Source organism: Zalophus californianus, chromosome 14 (assembly GCF_009762305.2).
Source record: "Zalophus californianus isolate mZalCal1 chromosome 14, mZalCal1.pri.v2, whole genome shotgun sequence".
Classification (NCBI taxonomy): Eukaryota; Metazoa; Chordata; class Mammalia; order Carnivora; family Otariidae; genus Zalophus; species Zalophus californianus.
In genome coordinates, this window is record NC_045608.1 from 52553076 (window position 1) to 52568580 (window position 15505).

Here is a 15505-nt window from a genome sequence, read left to right on the forward strand (position 1 = left end):
ACAAAGTAGGTATACATGGAACATACCTCAACATACAAAAAGCCATATATGAAAATCCCTATATTACAAAGCTGTAGTCATCAAGATAGTATGGTACTGGCACAAAAACAGACACATAGATCAATGGAACAGAATAGAAAACCTATAATTGGACCCACAACTATATGGTAAATTACTCTTTGACAAAGCAGGAAAGAGTATCCATCCAATGGAAAAAAATCAGTCTCCAACAAATGATGTTAGGAAGACTAGATGGCAACATGCAGAAGAATGAAACTGAACTACTTTCTTACACCACACACAAAAATAAATTTGAAATGGATGAAAGACTTAAATGTGAGACAGGAGACCATCAAACTCCTAGAGGAGAACTCAGGCAGCAACCTCTCTGACCTTAGCCATAGCAACTTCTTACTAGACCCATCATCAGAAGCACTGGAAACAAAAGCAAAAATGAACTATTAGGACTTCATCAAGATAAAAACCTTTTGCACAGCAACGGAAACAGTCAACAAAACTAAAAGGCAGCCTACAGAATGTGAAAAGATATTTTCAAATGACATATCTGATAAAGGGTTAATATCCAAAATCTATAAAGAACTTATCAAACTCAACACCCCAAAAACAAATAATCCAGGTAAGAAATAGGCAGAAGACATGAATAGACAGTTTTTCCAAAGAAGACATCCAGATGGCTAACAAATACATGAAAAGATGCTCAATGTCACTTATCATCAGGGAAATACAAATCAAAACCATGATGAAATACCACCTCATATCTGTCAGAATGACTAAAACTAACAACACAGGAAACAACAGACGTTGGCGAGGATGTGGTGAAAGGGGAACTCTCTTGTGCTCTTGTGGGGAATACAAATGGTGCAGCCACTCTGGAGAACAGTATGGAGGTTCCTCAGAAAGTTAAAAATAGAACTACCCTGTGACCTAGCAATTGCACTGTTAGGTATTTACCAAAAGGATATAAAAATATAGATTCAAAGGGGTACATGGACCTTGATGTTTATAGCAGCGTTATCAACAATAGCCAACCTATGGAAAGAGCCTGAATGTCCTTCAACTGATGAATGCAAAGATGTGGTGTGTGTGTGTGTGTGTATGTGTGTGTGTGTGTGTATATATATATATATATATATATATATATATATATATATATATATAATGGAATACTATTCAGCCATCAAAAAGAATGAAATCTTGTCATTTGCAATGACATGGATACAGCTAGAGTGTATTAGGGTAAGGAAAATAAGTCAGTCAGAGAAAGATGAATACCATATAATTTCATTCATGTGGAATTTAAAAAACAAAAGAGATGAACATATGGGAAGGGGGAAAAAGCGAGAGAGGGAAACAAACCATAAGAGACTCTTAATGATAGAGAACAAACTGAGGGTTGATGGAGGGAGGAGGGTGGGGTATGGGCTAAATGGGTGATGGGTATTAAGGAGGGCACTCATTATGATGAGCACTGGGTCTTATATGTAAGTGACAAATCACTAAATTCTACTCCTGAAACTAATATTACACTAGATGTTAACTAACTAGAATTTAAATACAATTTTGAAAAAAAAAGATAAGTAATACAAAATGGAAATAAGTTTGGTTTGTTTCGTTTTTAGTGAAAGTTTGAAGGAAAGAAATTTCTCTTTAGGTTACACTGAATCGGAAGTTCCTATAAAAATCTTTATGGATTTTCCCATTGTGGAATAAAAAATATTTTTAAATCTATTTTTCTTTCTGTTTTATATGATTGGGGATTTTCATGAAATCACTATAGATTATCAAATAAAGTTGATATCTAATGTTAATAACTTTTAAATCACTGATATTAGGGTAATTGAGCCAGAAGCTGTATTAGAACTATATACTTTAAAGAAACTATGAAGTAGTGATTCCCTATGCCTTGAAAATGACTATTTATTAATGCCAAGTTGTCCTTTGTAGAATCATTCTCTAAGGCTATGGCTCTCAAATGTTTTTGGATTTGGCTCATCAGATGCACATTTTCATACTTTCCGTTGGAGTCAAGGGAAAGTAGAAGTGAGAAAATTCAGTGATAATAAAAGTGTCACCTCATCAGTCAAATTATACCAGGGCCAGAAGGAAGTGGACACAGCCCCTGGAGTGTAGTAGGATGGATAACAGTGTGCTTACCAAATCTCACCTTGAGCAGAATACTGGATGTAATTGGATGGAACATATTGATAAATCATGTAGGGTCAGGGTGGAGGTTAATGAAAATCCCATGGACCATTCTTGAATAACAACAGATAGCCATTAAATGGTCTTTCAAGAAAGGTGGGTTCCATTATATTCCAGGTCTTTCTGGGGGGGGGAAAGCTTGCAATTTCTCAGACAGAACTAATTTCTTAGTTATAATGTAAGAAACCACTGACTCTATCTCCATGGGTCCTCCCACTCTGCCTTGGTCTCAACCTCTCAGACAAAAACTGTCAAAATTGTGTTTAGAAGGATGCCACATTACTTGGCTTGCATGAGGCATCCAATTATTAATATCCCTTAGTCCAAAAAAATGCATGTAAAATGTTCTCATGGCCTCCTCTCCCAAAAAGCCGTAATGAGCTGAAAGATTTTCTCTTTCCTTCCTTTTCTTACTTCTACCATTTGCTATTATCTATGGTGTGCTTGAATGTGATAGAAACACCTCTTTTAGGGTCAGCATGTTTTATATTGTCATGTTTACCTCTAATATCCAAACTTGAACAGTTTTATGATTATGAAAAAGAGGCAATATACTGGGGATATTAGTACATAAATCATTGTCAGGAAACCGATCCTGTGTTTCAAAGCAGCAAAAAGCTTTTAAAATATTGACATAGGTCCAACCAAAAGGGCATGCAGGATTTTCTCTTTTGTTCTAACTGGATATCTCCTAAAGACATGGCTTTTAAGTCTGGAGAAATCAGTTGATTAAACATTCTTATAAGTAAATTTATTTAATGGACTTTAATTAAAGAAAGGCTGTCAAAACTGATTTTTTTCTTAATATCTGCCATTTTACACATCATTTTTTAAATGTGAGAGTTAGAAATGTAAATTGTTATTTTAGGGCTAAAGTGCTTACCCAAAACAACACTAAAGCATTTTTCTAAAATAGCAGAAAACAATCATTCTAATTTAGAAAAGGAGTAAAGATTTATTGTTAAATTCTAATATGTCAATTATGCTGAGACATTCAAATAGTCATTCACAAAGTCTCCATTAAAGTGTCTACATTTACATGAAAGTATTATTTCATCCCTTCACTTTATGAAACAATTTTGCTGGATGATGTAATAAAAATGATCTAAATGACGAGGTTGAATAGAACTTTTAGGTTACAATTATTTACCTCATTATGAAGATATTTTCACATTTTGTCCTTACGTAGGATGAGCTCAGAAGAAGAAAATATTTTTAAATGTCTAATTAAATTAAGTTAATTGTAAAAAATCATTAAAATTGTAATCAAAAGAATTGAGATCTGGTTCTGTTATGGGTTACTTGCATCTTGACTTCAAATAAGTTTTAAATCTTTGGATCTCAGCTTTTCCCAAATAGAAACAAATAGGAAAAAGCAAAACTGTTTGTACACTTCCACCTTATTCCCCTGTTCTATTGTTCTATGATAAAAATAATTTTAAACAATTAATTATTGTACTATTTATTTCCTAATTTTACATACTTATGCAATATTATCTAACAATCCTTTTTTCTTTAAAGAAATAACACTATTTGATATGATGAAGGTAAGATGTTTTGATAGTAAACTTACCTTCATCTGAGTTGACACCATGGTTATTTCTATGGAAAGCTAGTATAGGAAAGAAACCCACATCAAAGAAAACATTGAAAGAAGTAGAAAAAGAAAAAAGGAAATATGTATTGGAAACATTTCTTGCCCGGACATAATACATGGTGCAACAGGGTGGTTAGCAGATGATGGAAATAAACCTGAGTTTGGATTATGAGGCCATAACTTCCTAACTATATGACCTCAATCAGATAAATTACCCATCCCTTTAGACCTCAGTTTTCTAATCTATGCAATGGAGATAAAATAAAAACCAACTCCTGAGGTTGTTTTGAGGGTTAGATTAAACAATACGTTAAATCTACAGCAAATGCTCAACAGCAGGAATGGATCTCAAGCATACCTAGAGTTTAGCCTTGCTAGAAACCTTAAGGATACTTGAAAAAATAACCTTCAGGTTACTAGTCTTATAGTAAATAGTCAGGAATGAGCAAAGGTAGTTTTGTAACATATCCTTGCTATAGGGACCAGCCAGACACATAGCTGCATCCTTAAGGACACAAAAAGCAAGACGATGATGAGAGAATGGGAAAGAGCAAGCTTTTCCATCTGTCAGAATCCTCACCTGTGAGGGTGGTAGCATTGGTAATTTCAGTCCCTGTGGGGAACTGTGCAGTGACCAAGAAAAATTTATCTTCATCTGGGGATTATGATACAGCCATGGTTGTACATCAACGTTATATATCTTTTGCCATTAAAAAAATATTTTATTCTTTAACTTTCCATCACTCTTATTTTCTTCCCATTTTTCCCGCCAGAAGAAAAAGCATCCAATCTAGGGTTTCCATTTAATAATCTTTTCCCAGAAAGGTGACAGAAGGTCACCTTCAATTCTAATCTTGTTTAGGAAGTCTCATGAAGTGTCTTAGGTGGTGGGCTGTGAATTGGACCTGAAAATTGCTCAGATACACAAAGGGGCAGAGGTATTGAAGGTAAATCAGAGGTGGCTTTAACAGTCTTTAACCAAGGCTTCAACTTTCAGAAACCAGGATTCTCCTGAATCTTTGCTTTCCTTTAGGTTTAACTGTTTAGCTTCATCTTATTTCCTGTCCAATACCATGATCCTTCCAAGCTCCCCAGACACAATTTTTTAAAACCGTTGATTTACAAGTGTGTGCTCCACTGTGTTTTTGGCTGGGGACTTTCAAGTAATGATCCCAGTTGAATGATGTGTTACCTTTAAATAGCTATCCCCAAACTGTGAGAAATCCCTAGCCTTTTGTTTTGTTTTGGTTGGTATTTACTTTTAATAAAGATGTGGCCTGTCCTTTTAGTCAAATATTATCTTTTATATAAAATCTATATGGCCTGAAATGGAATTATTACTGTCATTAAATTAATAACAAAACAACAGCCAAAGAAAATTTTAATTACAGTGAGATTTTTAATTTGACTCTAATTTTGAGGGGCTGAAACTTTTCAGTGAATTTTGTGTTGTTAAATTCAGCTGTTCTTAGTCTTGGCAAAGTGAATTAGAACAACAGGCAACTGTCCAAACTTTTAAATGTAACATTTTTAGAAACAAGCGCTATGTTTTGCTTGGTTTGTTATTGGCCATTCATGCCGTGACCATAGTAAATATATGTGTTTTGTTGAACGAGGCTTGCCCAAATCCATACCAAAACCGTATAAATCATGGAAAGGAAGGTACATTGATTTATATCGCATTGTCTAAAGTGATTTTCTACACTGATCTAATTAAAAAGATAACTGTGTTTTATTTCTTTTCATTCTGTCTAGTAACTTATTTTCACCTTCTCCTCCCTTGTTGTTATGGTTTTTTTGAGGGGTGGAGTATGGGGGGGAGCTCATATTACAAAATTGAAACTTTTCAGACCATTGCATACGTAGTAAGTATGAGTAGTAGAAAGCTAATAAAATCATTGTGAATTAAATAACAATCAGCTTTGAGTAACAATAGCAGCAACAAGAAACCTATGATGTATGGACAGGAACATTTGGATGCTGCTGTCCAGAAAGGCACTCAAATTATTGCACAAGCTTAAGCAATGAGCATACTGACACCGCCAGGTTTTGTTTCTAGCTTTTGGAAATTGCAAAAAAATGAAACAAATATATGTCATTGTAGTCTTTGAAATGTTGAAATGGAAGAGTTTGGGAGACCATAAAGTTAACATTGTATAATTCAGAGTCTACAGCAATCATCAAACACTATGATAAACTTGTAATTCATGGCAATGCTTCCAGGTTGATGTACATAAAGAAGAAATAACCCTCCCACCCTTTTTCAGCCATTTCTATGTATATGTCTTTGTGAATTTGTAATGCAGGATTTCCCTTGACATGGATGTTGGAGAAGAGAAGGAAGGGGAGAAGATCTCGTTAATGAATCATTAAAACCAGAAAACCTAAGTGGAATAAAAGATCTTAGAAAGAATATTTCAGCCTTAGTAAGACTAGTAGTTGTCTTCAGTTGTGGTCTGCCTTGAGACCTACCACAAGGAGTAACAGACTTTGAAACAGGAAGAAATAAAAAGGTTGACTTTCTGGTTGAAAGAGGCTCTTCTAATGAAGATGAGGTGGTTTGCAAGTAACAATGTTGCTCAACATTAGTATCATTCCCAAAAGCCAGATGCTAGGGTAGGGGAAAGTGCTGAATGTCTCTGATCTTCGTGACCAATCTCAGTGATGAAAGTTAAAAGGACAGCATGAAGAAAAAGCTACAAAAATTCAGATTTACATAAATATCTAATGAGTGTAAGAGTGGAGAAGTAAGCCCAGCATAGTTTTAGGCCCCTAGCAGTTCGGGAAATACATTTTTAGGACATAGGGGGAAACTTTATCCACAGAGATGGGGACAAGGGGGTGACTTATAACAGTTTAAAATAATTCAGTAAGAGAGGAGATGTCTAGGAGATCTTCAACCCTACTAATGTCAGGAGGCGTTCGCAGATCCCTTGGCAGTAACTGACAAAGTATCCATCGACTGTTCAGGCCAAAAATCAAACTACAAGGAGGATAAATTTTGAAAACATTATGCTGAGTGAAAGACCACATATTATATCTTTTCATTTATACAAAAGATCAAAAATGGGTGAATCTAGTCTGTGAGGGACTGGAGGTAGGAAAAATGGGGAATGACTGCTAATTGGGTTCTTTTGGGGGTGCTGAAATAGTCCTGTGAAATTAGGTAGAGATGATGGTTGCACAACTCTGTGAATACATTAAAAAAAGTCAAATTGTACTTTCTAAATGGGTAAATTATATGATATGGGAATTATATTTCAATAAAGCTGTTATAAAAAGTGAAAATGAAGAAAAGGCTGCCCACAGTCTTGGAAGAGACCTGAGAGGTAATTGGAGTGCTCACTGTTAAAATAATTCCTGTGGCCGAGAAAATGACAGCATGGGTTGGCAAAGCCTACTTATTGCAACTCTATTCCTAAAGGCATGGGTAGAATCCATTTCTAAAGAACCACATGGATGTCCAAGTGCAATTCAGGAGTTTTTGAAAGGAGACAGTGGGGGTAAAGAATGCTATAAAGGCATATGCAAGTGTTACCAAATAGGGCAGTCATTTTTTTTTCTTTTTATTCATGTTTCTCGACTGAAGTAGGGCTTATTCTACTTCTTGGTAAAGAGAGAATCCCACATGTGGCTTTACTGAAGTCTCACAAATATTTAGTTATATAAAATTTTTCTTCTTTAATCCCCATTTTATGGGTGAGTATCTGAGAAAATAGAGAGACTGAGTGATTTGAACAATCTGGAGTCAGTAGAAGAAGAAGCCAAGATTGGAATATAAGCCTTTTAGCTCTAGGCTCTATGGTCTTTCCCTATGCCACTTTGCCTGACTCTCTCAAGATTCTGCTTACTTATCATATTTGGAGTTCTATCTCGTTTGGAAGCCAACATCCCCTTCGAAATGACTACAGAGAGGAAACATTCTACTTTCTTTGAAGTTCATATTTAGTTGATATAGTAGAATGAATATAATTTGAAGAAAATGGCTTTAATTAAATGACTGTTGCATTCTGTGCCTACATATTTCCATAAAAAATGAAAAAATAATATTGCAAGGAGGCTACACTTCTGTTGGCAATAAAATTGGTATGGGCACTTTGAAAAACTGTCAGTATTGACTTGAGGTGAATAAATGCACACTCTGTGGCGAAGCAGTTCTACTCTTAACATGGTCACCAAATGACATGTACAAGAACGTCCATAGCAGGGGCGCCTGGGTGGCTCAGTCAGTTAAGCGGCTGCCTTCGGCTCAGGTCATGATCCTGGGGTCCTGGGATCGAGCCCCACATCCGGCTCCCTGCTCAGCAGGGAGCCTGCTTCTCCCTCTCCCTCTGTCTGCCACTCGGCCTACTTGTGCTCTCTCTCTATCTCTCTGTCAAATAAATAAATAAAATCTTTAAAAAAAAAAAGAACGTCCATAGCAGCCTATTCTTAATACCCCCAAAACCTGGAAATGATCCAAATTAAATACATTTGTTCTATTCAATTGGTGGACTACTATAGAACAATCCCCCCAAATCTGCAGCTACACACAACAACATAGACAAATCTTGGAAAACATACCACCGAGGGAAAAAAAAAAGCCATAAACAAATGAGTATACACAGTACAATTCTATTTATAAAAAGTTGAAAACCAGGAAAAATTAACCCTGGCAGTGGGGAGAGAGGTATTAGGACCTAGAAGTGGAAGAGTGGGTGGCTTGTCAGGTGCCAGGAATGTTATTTCTTAATACAGGTGCTGGTCCATGGGGATGTAGATGAAATAAAAATCGACCAAGCTAGACTCTCATGATTTTGTATTTTTATTAAGTATGAATATTCAAATATATATCCTGTGAGCTCCTGAAGGAGAGTTTTCCTGAATTTCCAGATTTTTGCCTAACAAAATATCCTATATAAAATATGCATATGACAGATTTTCTCTTTACACAGTAAAGCAGACCCTGGTAGAAATCCTCCACCAGAACAGATTATATATTCAGTTGTTTGCTTCAAACTCGCACTTTTACACAATCACACAACATGGTACTGTACACAAATGACAAATTGCTCCAGGGCGTATACCTAAGGAGGGCTGTTGTCACCTGAGAGGTGAAACTAAAAAGATATAGTGTAGTAAAAGCAACAAATGAATACTAGTGAAAAAACTCCAAGCGTTCATGAGCAGGTGGCTTTGAGGAGGTGTCATTTAACAAGAAAGAGCGAGCAGTGTGAAACCCTGAAGCCAGAACTTTCTCAGCAAGAAGAAATAGTAAATGCCAAGCCCCTGAGGTGAGAACGAACAGGGCATTCATGAAAAGTAGAATAAGGACTGGTTGCTGGCTCCAGTGGGGGCACAGAGAAGTGACAGAGATGTTCGGACAAGCAAGCTCTGGTTGGGTGACTCTGGTCAATGCAGCTAAGGAAAATGGATTTTAGTGCAACTCTGAAGCCACTGGAAGGTTAAAACAGGTCAATAACATGATCTAATTGGCATTTTTAAAAGTTCACTCTGACTGCTCTACAGAAAATGGGTTGTGAGGGGTTGGGGGGAATGAAAGCAGAAAACCATTACAAGGTTACTGTTATAGTCCCGATGAAAGCTTGATAGAAGGCGTCGAAGGATTGTATCTAGGGGTGACCGGTAGGGAAGAATCAAATATTTGAGAGCTTGAACAAGTCAAAGGAGGGCCGTTCCGTTTCCTCAAACTTGGAAAGGCCAAGATCAATGGAAAAAATACATATACAACATTTAACATAAAGGGTGGAAATGTTGAATTCATGTCATTTTCGTTGTTATCACTGTTGCTTCAGCTGTTTTGGCAGGCCATAAAACTCTGTAAATAAAACATGGTCTGTACATTTGGGCTACAGCTGCTATAAGAAGTCCCATTCAAGGTTCTTCAACATCAGTATCTATACGTAAAAAGAAATCTGAAATAAGCTCCTCTTTTTACAGGTAATGAGATTAAATATTAGTGAGCTAAATGATTTTTCTCAAAGCCAACTTTACTCTCGAAAGCACAGAATCTCTTTAAATTGCTATATAGTGGAGCAGAAATATTATTTATAACCAAAATGGCAGGACAGAAGTACAGCTCATGTGAGTTGGAAATTCATTTCCATTCTGCAAACGCCAAAACTGCTTCTATTTCTTCTGTGTGCTAAACAATGGAATCTAAAGTAGATAATTTATCTGTTTTCCAGCAGAGCACATTGATGAGTCTTTTTTTATGGCAAGCTAGAATCAGAAGGAGTAAAGAACTAAGCTTTTCATGTTACAGCAAATGGAATTGAGTTTGCAAAAAAAACTTATTCTGTGATAGAAAAGGCCACACACAAATGTTTTGCATGAAAATTTTGTTTATTTTTTTGTACATTAAAAATGGGTCAATGTTCCATAGCTGGTAGGTAGAAAGCAGAAAGAACACAGGAAATGAGGCTGTGGGTACTTAGAGGCTAAGTAATAAATTGTGCTAATTTGAAACACACACACAAAATTTTAATTAATTAAAATTCAGCAGTAACTCTAGCACTTTTATTACTTAGGCCAAAGATACTTTCAGGGAGGATAATTTTATTATTGGCATTATTTAGAATTGTCAGCCTATGGTGATAAAAATATCAGTTTTGAGTTGGTTTTATTATTTTTAATTATCTAAAGACAATGCCTCTCTCAAGGGTAGACCACATCTACCTACCTTCTCTGGGTTTGCCACCATAAGGAAATAATATATAGATTAAGATGGTTACTAAAATTAGTATGTATATATATTTATACATACATCATATATGTGTTATGTATATATGTTATAGCATGTACACCTCATATATATATTTCTCAAGGAGTTGACATCTGTGACAAAGAATGTATTAGATCTGAAAAGCTAACATTTATCATAAGGTCAATAATTTCTAAAAGATGCAAACCTACAAGCCAGCGATATAAACATCTTTCTTGAAAGACTAAATTCCACATTTTACGCAGAATAGTTTGGCTTTCAAAATGTAATCTGACATTGTATGCAGTATTTAAATATATAAGCTTAAATTTTATACCTAATATCAGACTCCATATAAAGATAATCATTTCCCATGTTTATATAAAATGAATGTAATAAAATTTTAATTATACATTCTGGAAATTCATACAAAAAATACAGAAGATACCCTATGCACAGAAAAACTTTCAAGTTCTCATAATTCTGAAAATCTCATTTTTTCATAAAGAATAATGATATATCAGGATTAACTTCCTGTACTTCAGACTGTTCTCTTTCACTCTGTTTGTCATCATGTAAAAGACACACATAAATAAATGCCATGAGTCAAAATGAGGAGCTTGCTTAAAATTTAGTTTAATATCATCTATCTGTGTAAAGTGTTTCTTTACATAAACAGAACATTCAGTCAACATATCTCACAAGCAGTAAATCTTCTGGAAGTTTCTCCTCATGTGGACAAGTTTCCCCATGAAGCCTTCCACATGCAGCTGTGCTTTACATTTTCATCATAATTTGGAGAATGTGTAAAACAAAAGCCTAGAAATCTGGACTGATAGAATACATTTGAGAAGAAAACAAGTGGTTGAGATATCTTTATGCCATTGTTCCGACCAGTCACATGTATTCAAAACGGTGTGACAGAAAAATCAATAAAATACATTAAGCCTGACTTGGTTCCACGAGTTAAAAATAAATAAATAAATAAATATGAGAACAAAAGCTATTATTACATTCAAATGCATGGTAATGTACATGGTCTCAATCCACACTAAGTTTTGCTGTAACTGTAAATAGTACTAATTTTCTTCAAACAGCTGAGAAGTATTTGATGTAAATCTTGTTTGGCCCATGACAAAGAAGTGACAGATTTGATCCAAATTGTTAACATAATGCAGTAAGGACTAACTACTTTTTAAAATCCCAGTTCTGGCTAGTTTCTTTGCACTCAGCATCAACCAAAGCTATCCTGCAAAAAGCAGTTACTTTTCAGAGACACTTTTAAAAGAGAAACTTTGCCCAGGGCTGATCCTATGTGTACTGAGTCGCTGTCTCAAAGAAATGTTTGGTGTTCTCTCTTGCAAAAGCTGCTGCTTTTTTGTGGATCCTCCTGCTGTTTTAGACCTTGCTTGGTCCTTTGGTCGCAGGTGGTTATCTATTGCTCTGATGTAAAAGAAAGCATTTTGTTTCTGCACAATTTCTTGTAGACCCTTCAATTTGCAGACATTCTGAAACCATTTCTTTCTTGGCTTTGGTTTCCTATTAGCCTGCATAGAATATACAAAATTTCTTCCACTACCACATGCCCAGTACAGGAGTAGAAACCCAGCTTCCCTTCAGCTTCTAGCTACAGCTGGCCTAGTAGATGCATCCTGTAATTTGTTACATGAATCCTCATGGATTGACTTTGCTCCATGACCTTGGTAATCAACTTGTCATGTAATGTTAAAGTTTATTCCAGAACTGCGTGTCCTTGAGCATAACATTTCATGTCAGTGGGTCTCAAATTACTCAGTAAAATGGAGGAGGGGAGGGATAAACATATTCATGTGCTTTTCTAAATGTGAAAAATGAAATCAATCATTATCATCTCTGGTAGATCAGTCATTCAGAAAATAAAAGGCAGAGAAGAATGGGCTACTCATACACTCATTTGCATATTCATTCACCCATTAAAATATAAACTCCATGCAGACAAGAGACTTGTTTTTCTTTGGGGATCCAGTACCAACAACAGTGTCTGTCACATATGCTTATATTCAGAAGATACAAAGATACATTAAAAAAAATAAAATGAAGGTAACTTACTGCCCTCAAAGATCTGACCAGTCCCTAAACCCACCTGCTGTGTTATAGTGAATAAAGCTCAGAGGCAGGGACGCAGAAAAACTGGAGTTCCTCCTTCCGCTTTGAAATCTACTCACTACATGATCTTTGACATCATTTAACCTCTAGGTCCCTCAGTTTGGTCATCTAGAAATGGAATAATATGCCCTAGAAAAGGATAACACATTGAGTTCAGCCATATATAACAGGAAATCCAAGTAAGTAATAGAGGCTTAATAAACAAGATGAGTATATATTTTTCTTCAAGCAATGAAAATTCCATAATGAGCAACTTCAGTCAGGCTTAACAACTCCATGGTACTATCAAAGACCCATTTTCTTTTTTTTTTAATACTCTTTTTTAAAATTAGTTAATTATTTTTTTGATGTTGTGTTCCATGATTCATTGTTTGCATGTAACACCCATTGTTCCATTCATTATGTGCCCTCCTTAATACCCATCACCAGGCTAACCCACCCCCCCACGCCCCCCCCTCTAGAACCCTCAGTTTGTTTCTCAGAGTCTATAGTATTTCATGGTTCTAATCCAATCAGGGAATGGGCAGAAGACATGAACAGACATTTTTCCAAAGACATCCAAATGGCCAACAGACACGTGAAAAATTGCGCAACATCACTAGACATCAGCAAAATCCAAATCAAAACCTCAGTGAGATACCACCTCACACCAGTCAGAATGGCTAGCTAAAATTAACCAGTCAGGAAACGACAGATGTTGGCGGGGATGCGGACAAAGGAGAACCCTCCTACACTGTTGGTGGGAATTCAAGCTGGTGCAGCCACTCTATAAACCAGTATGGAGGTTCCTCAAAAAGTTGAAAATAGAGCTACCTACGACCCAGCAATTACACTACTGGATATTTACCCCAAGGATACAAATGTAGTGATCCGAAGGGGTATGTGCACCCCAATGTTTATAGCAGCAGTGTACACAATAGCCAAACTATGGAAAGAGCCTACATGTCCATCAACAGATGAATGGATAAAGAAGATGTGATACACACACACACACACACACACACACACACACACACACACACACACACACACACAGGAATATTATGCGGCCATCAAAAGGAAAGAAATCTTGCCATTTGCAACGACATGGATAGAACTAGAGGGTATTATGCTGAGTGAAATAAGTCAACCAGAGAAAGACATGTATCATATGATCTCACTGATACGAGGAATTCTTAATTTCAGAAAATGAAGGGGGGACCCATTTTCTCTTTGTCTCCCTGCTCAGCTGTCCTTAGCATGTGCATCTCATTTTATGGTGACAGATGGCTGTTAGAGCTTCAGTATCACAACCATATTCCAACCATATTCCAGGAAGAACAAAAGGTCAAAGGGTCATTCTGGCTGAGTTGGCTTCCTTTTAAGGAGTTAGACACTTGCCAGAACTATATCATATATTTAATAAAAATAATGCTAGGAAATGTAGTTTTGTAACTGGGCACTTGCATATCCAACAAAATCAAAACTTTGTTAGTAAGGAGGAGGGATGAATAAATATCAAGTAATAAACTAGCTGCTTTAGTCACAAGTGCAATCTGTTTGTTTGTACAATAAACATTTATTGCATATGTATTTAGGGCTAAGTATTTTACAGTGGTTGAGATGAAGAGAAAGGAGTGTCCAGCAATGAATAAAATGCTTGCTGTAGCCTGAATGATTGTGTCCCCCAAAATTCATATGTTGAAACTTAACTGGATGAGTGGCCATATAAAAGAGACACCCTAGGAGATCCCTCACCCTTTCCACCATGTGAGGACAGAAGATTGTCTATGAATGAAGAGGAAGTAGGCCCTCACCAAATACTGGATCTGCTAGAGCCTTGATCTTGGAGTGCCCAGTCTCTGGGCTGTGAGAAATAAATGCTTGTTGTTTAAACCACCCAGTCTATGGCATTTTATCATAACAACCCAAGTTAAGACGGTGCTGTTCTCAATATCTTGAAAAAGGAGATGATAAAATAATATTTATGAATCTTTTTTTCCATCAGCAAATCTATTTCAAAGGCCTAATAAAAACTAGGTGCAGAGGGGCACCTGGGTGGCTCAGTCTATTAAGCGGCTGCCTTTGGCTCAGGTCATGATCTTGGGGTCCTGAGATGGAGCCCCATGTGGGGCTCTCTGTTCAACAGGGAGCCTGCTTCTCCCTCCCCCTTTGCCTGCCTTTCTGCCTGCTTGTGCTTGCTCTTTCTCTCTTTCTTTCTCTCTGTCTCTGTCAAATAAATAAATAAATAATAAATAAATAAATAAATAAAATCTTTAAAAGAAACTAGGGGGGGCGCCTGGGTGGCTCAGTCATTAAGCGTCTGCCTTCGGCTCAGGTCATGATCTCAGGGTCCTGGGATCGAGCCCCGCATCAGGCTCCCTGCTCAGCGGGGAGCCTGCTTCTCCCTCTCCCTCACTTGTGTCCCCTCTCTCACTGTGTCTCTCTCTGTCAAATAAATAAATAAAATTAAAAAAAATAAAATAAATGAAACTAGGTGCAGAAGTCCCAAGGTTAGCCTATATTTAAGGGGTGGGGAAGCTTACTCTACTTCTTGGTTGGAGAAGCATGGCAGGAATTGCTACAACCATCTTTGAAAACAATTTCATAAGGTCATCAATGTTGTTTTAGTAGGCTGAGTGTCTAACTGCCTGCTAGGCTAGCTTTCCTTACCACTGTCAAGATTCTCTACACACTCACTAAGAGAGGAATAAAATCTAACACTTCACTAATTTTAAACTATCCCTCAAAAAGCATAAAATTCTCTACTATATGGTTTTGTTCCATTTAATCCAATTCTGTAAGTTTCAAATTGGGTATCTTGGTTATAATGGCCAAATATTTTCTGAATTTCCTCA